Source organism: Bos mutus, unplaced genomic scaffold (assembly GCF_027580195.1).
Source record: "Bos mutus isolate GX-2022 unplaced genomic scaffold, NWIPB_WYAK_1.1 CTG172, whole genome shotgun sequence".
Lineage (NCBI taxonomy): Eukaryota > Metazoa > Chordata > Mammalia > Artiodactyla > Bovidae > Bos > Bos mutus.
In genome coordinates, this window is record NW_027219175.1 from 586,495 (window position 1) to 595,621 (window position 9,127).

The window sequence follows — 9,127 nt, forward strand, 5'->3', positions numbered from 1 at the left end:
CTGGTTCTTTCAGTCCAAGCTGAACTTAAATATATTATCTTAAAAACTTGGTGTGTCTCCTTATAATCTCACTGGTGTTCATGCCAAAGCACCCCACTCCAAAGTCACAATCACACATCTCTTCATAATAAGGCCTACTCTTGCATGAGCCTGAGCATCCCCATTTGGGAAAGGACAGTGTCTCCGATACTACATGGCTGTCCCTTCACAACCCACTTCCAGACCCCCCTCATCACATGTGTTTCTGTCAGTTACCTCCTATGGAATAACCTTCCTCCCTGGGGTAGTACTTCAGGGGATTGTCCCACACGTCTTTGCTGATGATTTGCTGGCCACACTAGCAAGGTCAGCCTGGGGCTGACCAGGCTCCGAACCCTCCTGTTCAGAGCAGGCAAGAACTCCAACATCAATCACCAACTGTGTGCAGACCCAAAGCAACTCCACCTAAGCAATCCTGTCGATTCTGGGCAGTTGAAGCCTGACAACCTGTTGAGAAGTTTAAGGCTCCTGGTGTCCAGCCTGCTGCTTGGTGCTCCCTATTTAAAGTCCTAGAACCACTGGACTGGCGTGGAATGATGTTCCCTATACCCTTCAGACAGACAGGGGAGACTGGGGTGGATCATTCACACCCTTGCACACCCACACTCATCACCCCAGGAGCCACATTTTACCAGTGATGTCAAGGTAATACTCCTTAATGATCACCATGTTCAAGAAGAAGGGGTTATCCTGAAAGGAAAAGATCAGCTTGCAGCAGGACTATGGATGGCTCCGCAGCTGCACCTGCCAGGATAGGGAGGAGAGAAAAGGTGCAAGCTTCTAGGGGCTTTAGCTTGCCTCCCAGGCAGGCACTAACAGCTTCCACGATGACTCTCCAAAGTCTCACAGCACAGAAACATGGATAACATGATCCTCCCACTCCCCATCAGGTCACATACCCAGCTGTCCTCAGTCTCCTTCACTGAACTTCAACTCAATCATGTATCTGAGAAAGTTGTTATTTTGGTCACTAATCATGCCAAACTTGAAGGTGGTTCATAATCTGCTTTAGGTCAAGGAGCCATTCAGATCACATGTCGGGTGAAGAAGAGCCAGGAGCATCAGTCCTTGTCTGGAATGGAAGAAGGACACTGAAACAGGCATCTGCAAGGATGCTGGGCACTTCTGCTTGCCCAGCCAACACTGATGTCCTCAGGCCCTGTCATAACATCAGACATGCTCATGGCTCTGGGTTCCTTGTGGTGTTCTTCATCTGAGGTGATCTGCATTCCCCAAGCAGGCACTGTTTCTGATCTCTACTGTTCTCCTCCATACCTGTGTATGCTGGATAGTGGCATGTCACTGCTTACATGGTCAGACTTGCAGTTGTGACAAACCGTGTCTGAAAGCAAAGGTGTTTGTGTGTGTGTCTGTGTGTGTGTGTGTGTGTGTGTGTGTCCTATGTCTCAGCTATATCCCAGGATCATCCATATTTACGACAGTAACTGTCTGCCAAGGCTGCTCTGGTGTACTCTCTCTGGTCATTCTTGACTTGGAGGCCTTGGGTGCTGCTCTTCCTCAGATGCAGGACTGAAGGAGACACTTAAAGTCATGGCTATGACACTTACCATTGTAACCCTCCCTGGGCTGTACTCAGTTGTGCCTTTGCAGCCTTCCAATTGCCCAGAACCACACTTCCTTCAGGGATCTCTGGCGCCCTTCCTGTGCCCTCCTCCCCAACCCTCCTCTTGTTCCTGCCTCTGCCTCTCCTCCTCCTCCTGAGCAGCAGACCCCAAGGAGCAGCAGATAGGATACAGCTTTGGCCCAGAAACGAGGGATGCCCTGGATGATGGTGCTTCTCTGAGCCAAGTGACGCTTCCTCCTCTGATGGTTCTTGCGTATGAACCGAATGTAGGCCCTACAGTTTTTCTCAAGTTCAGAGCTCAGTTCCACCTGCAGGGCAGCCAGTGCCTGCAGTGCATCTAGTGCCTGATGCTCACTCCGGCCTCCAGGCCTCTCCTGGCCCTGCTCCTCCACCGTCTACTCTTCCAGTTCCTGGGAGGACCCCTGTTCCCACTCCTCATCCGCCCACAACCTCCACCTCCTCCATGATGTCTTCCACCAGCAGCTGCAATTCCCACCTGATCCCCGACACATCTCTGTCCACCAGGGCCTCGCTGTCCTCCATTGCCTCCACCCTGAAGTGGGTGGCCTCTTCGCCTGGCATGACAACTGGTGGCTGCAAGGTCCCAGCCATGGACAGCATCATGACAGCAGGCCGCAGGGCCCCTGCCCTCTGAGCACCCGAGCTGACAACTAAGAAGGTCCAAGGTCCTGGGACACTCCTGCCTTCCTCTGACCTCCTCTCACGCTCCTTTAGGCCCTGGCCTTGACCCCGAGCTGTGGCAGATGCTAAGGGACAGGACATAATAGCACAGCAAGCGGTGTCCAATGGCAGCCCAGGTTGTAGTAAACCTGTGGGGCCCACTAGCTCTTTGGGGGCGGGGAGTGTGTGGGATGGTCGGGAGGCAGGGGCTGATGTGTGTGGGGGTGACCTGAGGCTGAAGAAAGGGGAGACAGACAGCCCAGGACAGGGTGAACATATCTTCCAGGATCACCTGAACAGGTGGGGCCCTAGGCTATGAGCCATGCGCAGGCTACTGGCCGAAATCTAGACAATTGGCTGAGAGGGTAGTGGACAGCACCCTTATGGACACTCCCCTAGACCAGAGGGCATCTTCCGCAGTTCCTGGACTCCAGCGCCCCCATGTGGCCACATTCTGCTCCAGGGAGATAGCAGGTTTTGCCTCTGCCACAAATCCCAGATGCTGTCATTGACTTGGTCTGGAAATTCCAACCACTGGTTCCCACTCCACAATCCGAACAGGACCCTCCTGTGTCCCACGGGACCGTCAATAACTAACTGGGAGCTCTCCCTGAAGTATTTAAAGCATATGCAGGTATGCCAAGTGGCTGGATACTTTTCTCCATGGGACAGAGAGCCTGTTGCTGTCTGGATGCTAGGGGAGTAGGGAAAATTCCCATCGTTTGCTAAAGTTGATCTCCACTGTTCAGGGACACCAGAGCCTTAGGGTACTGAGCTTGCTCTGTCTCTTATCTCTGCTTCTGGCATACAGCTGTTTGGGAAATCCTTCTCTGTGTGTACCAGGGGCTGGTGTCTATGTGTCTCTGTCTCTAAGTGGTGCTTTGCTGTCTGCCATTTTCTGGACACCTGCACTCAGAAGAGAGGATTATCCTTGGCATGAAGGCAAGCTCTTCTCGTCCTGAGTGAGTTGAACCAATGGGAGATCAAACATTTTTAGTCCACACGTTCAGAGAGTGCTTTCTCAAACTTGAAAGCCATCAGTGGGCGGTCACTTCTGAAGTGCAAACGAGGACGGGTGACCCTCCCTCCCTCGCTGGACAGACGTGAACGGTGCACAGGCCTGAGGAAGCTTGGCTGCACTTTGCACAGAGGGAGAAACAGGGCATGCTCTGCTGGCATGAGGGAACTCCCTGAGCCTTATTCAAATGCCTGCCAGGGAGACGCTAAGGACAACTCCCCATTAAGTTCCACGACCCACCAGTGCCAGAGACATGCACGTCTGCCCATTTACCCTATTGAGGCCCTTTCAAAGAGGTTCTGTTCTCCATGTGAGAATACATCCCTTCCTGCCTGGTTGCCCAAGCCTGTGGAGCCAAGAGCAGCAAGAGTGTAAAGCTAAGCCACCCATCCAATAGTCCTGATACCCAATATATGTGTTCTGCAATGAGCACAAAGATTGATGGTTCAAATTGGAAGACTCTGCAGGTAGCAGGTGCTTATGCTGCAGTGCTTGTCCATCACTGAAACCACACACCAAAAAAGCAAGGATTGCTCATGCTCATGGCAAGGTCAGGGAAAGTATGCCCGGCACTTGAGAAGGACAGAGAGCCCCTTGTAGTCAGGTGTTTAAGGGGCTGTGGGGTCAACCATTGCAGCTTCTGTGTCTGGGATTGCAGCCTGTTCTGTGTCTTGGAACCTCTGCACTCTCACTGGGCACCCCCAGCCACTTTCTTCCTGCCACTCCTTTCTGCCAGGCATCCTGTGTGCACCACTGTGATTCCATGTAGAACTTGCTCGCTCTGTGAGATAACGGGGATCGATGCCCAGGCTTCAGTGCTTCTGCTGGCCAGAGTCTATGTACCTTTCCCTATGACTTTCATGTTTTCACTACCCAACTTCCATCATCTGGCTAGGTCAGTTCTGACAGCTCATAACCATAAGCGTACTTGAAGGTGCTTCTGCTCGCACTTGTGCACACACATGCGTGTGCACACACATGCGTGTGTACACACTAACATCCCTGTGAGTAAACTTGGACATATGCAGAAGCACCAGCCATGTCAGGTTACACTAACTCTGTGACTTATCCTCAAAGCTTACAAAATCTTGGCATTTCCTCATGACAGGGACCTACCTGAAGAGCATCCAGTAGAGTTGGAAGCACTCACCCTGGACTGCTGAGTGACATTCCCCTGTGTTCTGCATTCTCCCATCACCTTGGACAGCTTCACAGTACCAGTCACGTTGGCCTGATCCACTTCTTGTGCATTCCTTCACGGTACCAGAAAACAAGGACCTCTGGGCTCAGCTGACTTGGGAGAACCGCTTTCTTAGTGTGCACCTATCTAGGTCATTCCTTGTCAATGTTGTGTCCCTGTTGCTAGCCTACCACCTCCTAGGGCCCACAACATTCTGAGTGAGGCCCCTGTTCTTCCTATCTGTGTAGATTTCTGGGTGCACCTGTCTACCTGTGCCCTCAAGTGCCATTTGGACATCCAGTTACAAGAACCTCTTCCCAATTTCCCCACCCCACCCCCAGCCCACACCCTAACCCCCATCCCCACCCGACACCTCTACCAAACCTCACCTGACTCCCCTACCCTGACCCCATACCCCACCTCCACCCCACCCCCCACCCCACCTTATCCCAACCCCACTCCCTACCCCCAAGCCATCATCCCACCACCACGCCACCCCCCACCAAGCCTTACCCCCAATAGGCAACAAGACCCCCTCTCTCCCTGCCCTCCCTGCCTCTTTAAATAAGCCCCTTCTGGACTCCTTGGGAGACCCACTGGCGATCCCAAGATCTCATGAGCTTTGTTCCAGGAGGAAACAGGAGCTGGGATTGGTTGGGCCACGTGATTTCCGGACACTGCTGAGTCACCAATTCTCTCCCATCAGGGTTCAGCAGGGACAAGTTGTGAGGCGCAGCTGCACAAACATTAAATTCCAACTTTGGGCCCCCCATTTTCCCACAAGGTGACCTTCAGCTAGTCCCTGGTTCACCCCCACGGACCACCATTTCTATTTGCTGCCATAAAATGAGTTATCTGAACGAGTGGCTGGAGTGAAGGCTGAAGCAGGTGAGGAGCCAGCCAGGGCCACGTGCTCCAGAAAGAGGCTGTGGAACCACTCTGTGGACTCAATAATCCAGTGAACTAGGGTCTGCTGCCACTTGGCACTGGACATGGGGTCCCTTTCTTGAGGTGGCAGGATGTGGTGGGCTGAGAAAGGGACAGAAATAGGACTTTGGGATGGTGGTCAGTGTCCTTAGAAGGGCTCTTTGACCCGAGCACCAGCTCGGCACTTCAATTGTCCACTGGTCCAGCCCTTGAAATGTTTGCTCAGATTTGGAGAAAAGAGGACAATCACACTCACATGGCGGGGTTGGCTCTCCAGTTTTCAGTTTATCGCTTGGCTTCCTAAATACACACTTTAACATACCGTCTGCTTGCTTTTGGAGCATTTTGCTTCTTGCTCTCAGGATGAGGTGGACACGGGTGACTGAGAGGATAGGAGATCAGTGAAATCAGGTGTTTGAGGACCTAAGGCCATTGTGAGCTGAACCAGTGTGGGTGGAAGTCATCTTCAGGTAAGCTGGTCTCCGTCACCACCTCTGATTCCACCTCCATGCTTGTCATCGTGGAGCTGGGTAGTGTCTGCAGCTCGAGGCCCTCAGGGCAGGAGGAGGATGAGCAACCTTTAGTTTCCCAAGTCATTTTCCTAAGAGAGCTTTGGTCCTGCTGCTGTCTTGGAAGAGGTAGCGGCAGCGTGTTGGGGATCTATTCCCGAAGCCATGGTTAGGTTCAGAACCTGTGCTTGGGAGGCTGGTTTCAGACCCCAGACACTTGACCCCTGTGTGGTATTGGGCAAGGGCTGGGTGGTGAGCCCAGGGAAGTTTTGCTCTCCCTAAGTGTGGAACCCCTGGGAGTGAGATGCTCCAGGCAACAGAGTGAGTCCTCTAGCTGCAGCTGGAGGAGGCCCATGGAGGCCATATGGCCAGACATGAAACGGAGAAAGGAGAGGGACCCCAAAGGCAAGGATGACATTATGCACTGGGGCTGCTGGGTAGCCCTTGGCCGCTGCTGATCACAGCACACCTGCCTGTAACCACCAGTATCACTGCTGTCTCCAGAGCAGAATATGTGGACCCTCTGTCTCAGAGCTACAGACTCTTGAGTGTCTGTGTCAGGACTGACTGGGGCCAGGACCATGAGAGGAGAAAGATGTGCAAAGTAGAGAGGTCAAGGTCATGAATCCAAGGGAGTTCAGGGCTGAGGGAGAAAAGCGTCAGCCTGGGGCTGCCAGCCAGTCCCCTTCCTGTGCAACAGAGTGTGATCAGAGCCCAGGCCATGGTGGAGAGTCCCAGAGCTCTTCTTCTGCAGTCACGGCACTGGACCAGGGTCCCCACACCCATCATATCTCCTTCCTTACCTGTGGGAGGGGCTTTTGTGCACAGCTGCTCCCTAAATCCTGCTGGTGACATCCCATCAGTGAATCTGCCTACTTGGCCCTGTGGAGGGCAGGCAGTACTGGGAGGTTTCTTCCTGGGAGCTGGCCTAAGCCTGAGCCCTTGGAGAACAGCTGTTAAGCTGAGGTAAGGTGTAAATCTAGGACTTTCTGGATTTCTCCCCTAGTATTGCACCATTGCCCCATCCTCCTGGATTACTTGGCAGTACCCACACATCTGCTGAATTCCTAGACTGTAGTGGGTGGTGTCCCCTGAAAAGAGGCTCCTGTTCTGTGCTCTGGTAGTCCCTAAGCTTTTCATTGCCCACAAACAGAGTAGGGTATTCTAGTCCTCAGAGACTTCCCTGGCCAGGGATGGCTTAGGGAGACCTGGACCTGGCTATAGGAATCATTCCCATGTCATTCTCTGTGGCCCCCTCTGTAACACTTTCTTGAGCCCCAGGCCTTGCCTATGAAAAGTAAAAAGCACGATAAGGCCCCTGTTGATCTGACGATGTTTCAGTTTTTGAGGAAGAAACTGAGATGAGGAAAGTGAAACATTTGGTGATTTAAAATCTGCCAAATACGAGGTACTGTCATTTTTGATTTAAAAACTAGCTTCAGGCTCTTATTCCCCATCTCCTTGAGAAACTTGAATAAAGAATGTGTTTGTGACAAAAGAAGTGAATATGTCTCAGAGTCAATGATGCCAGCAAATGTTACTTCACTTGGTAGTAATAAAGATACTTGGAGATAGTATCAGGCCTGAAAGTACAAAGAATGAGTCATTGGAAGCAGATCCAGGCTTAGGAAGTAGGGTGACAATTGGCCAGGTGGTGTATAGGAAAGATGCTCATCCCCAATTGAAAGTTATATGCTGAGAAGAAAGGAAGTAGAGTTGAGAGGACTCCTTGCTGACGTTTATCAAAGAAATGAAACAATTTAATTCTTAATGCTTAAGGTCACAGGATATTAAAAATATAGGTTTACTATTTTTATTTCTCTAAACATTGACAACCAGTCAATCCTAAAGGAAATCAACCCTGAATATTCATTGGAAGGCCTGATGTTGAAGCTGAAGGTCCAAAACTTTGGCCACCTGATGCTGTGTGTCATTATATTTGAGGCTTGCTTGCTTTTCGTTTATTCAGACAACCTGAGTGGAATATCATGGCTTTTTAATTTTTCTTTCCAGTCTTACTGAGACATTAATAGAATTGACATATAGCCCTGTGTAAGTTTAAGGTGTTCAGCATCATGAATCCACTTACATCCATCCTGCAATGATGAGCACAGTAAGTCTAGTGAACATTTATCATTGGATAAATTGAATACAATTTTAAATAGAAAAAAGTATTTTCATTTTGATGAGAACTCTTAGGGTTTACTCTATTAACCTTTGAGGGGAGGGAGGGAAGTTGTTCAGTCGTGTTCGACTCTGTGCGACTCTGTGCGGAAGCCCACCAGGCTCGCCCTTCCCTGGGATTCTCCAGGCAAGAACATTGGAGTGGGTTGCCATTTCCTCCTCCAATGCATGAAAGTGAAAAGTGAAAGTGAAGTCGGTCAGTCGTGTCCGACTCTGTGCAACCTCATGGACTGCAGCCTACCAGGCTTCTCCGTCCATGGGATTTTTCAGGCAAGAGTACTGGAGTGGGGTGCCATCACCTTCTCCAGTATTAACCTTTATATCCAATATAAAACATTAGTTATACTTGTGTTGTATGTCACCTAACAAAACAGTGTTAGTTATGCTTGTGTTGTATGTCACCTGCCTCATACATACTGCTTACTAGAAGATGAACATGATTGTCTCACAAGGTGTCCCTTCCAGTCACCGAGAAGAATGCCAGCTAGCCACTTTGTAAATATTAGAAATATTCCCTCCCAAGCTGCCCGCACCCACTTCCTCTGAGCCTCTCTCATCTGTGTGTCCAGTCTCAGTGCTCCCTTCATGTGCCCTTGGAAATAGGAAGGAGGGACAGACACTGGCATCTCCCTTAAGCAAAAAGAAACAGTCAGACCCTGTGAAACTATTAGGTATTGTTTCCAGGGCTCCCAAGAGCTCTGGCACCACAGTCCTTTCTGTGTCATGATAGAACAAATAGCCCCAGGTCATTCACCTTAAAACCTACATAAATAAGCAATCGGCCAAGCAGAGGTATAGAACTGATATAGAATTTAAAGACTTAAGAGGCAATTTTCTGTAACAGGTTAACTGGGGGTATCCTCTACTGCACGTTAATGAAGTCTCCTTTATGTACAGTTGGGAAGGTCCACTGGAGTTGGAAATAGCAACCCACTCCAGTATTTTTGCCTAGAGAATCCCAAGGACAGAGGAGCCTGATGGGCTACAGTCTATGGGGTCACAAA

The 9,127-nt window shown here is 50.6% G+C and overlaps 1 pseudogene; it reads right to left on the reverse strand.

The window, feature by feature from the left end:
- Positions 1-247: 247 nt before the first annotated feature.
- Positions 248-2,407, reverse strand: LOC138986812 (testis-specific Y-encoded protein 1-like; annotated as a pseudogene).
- Positions 2,408-9,127: the final 6,720 nt, after the last annotated feature.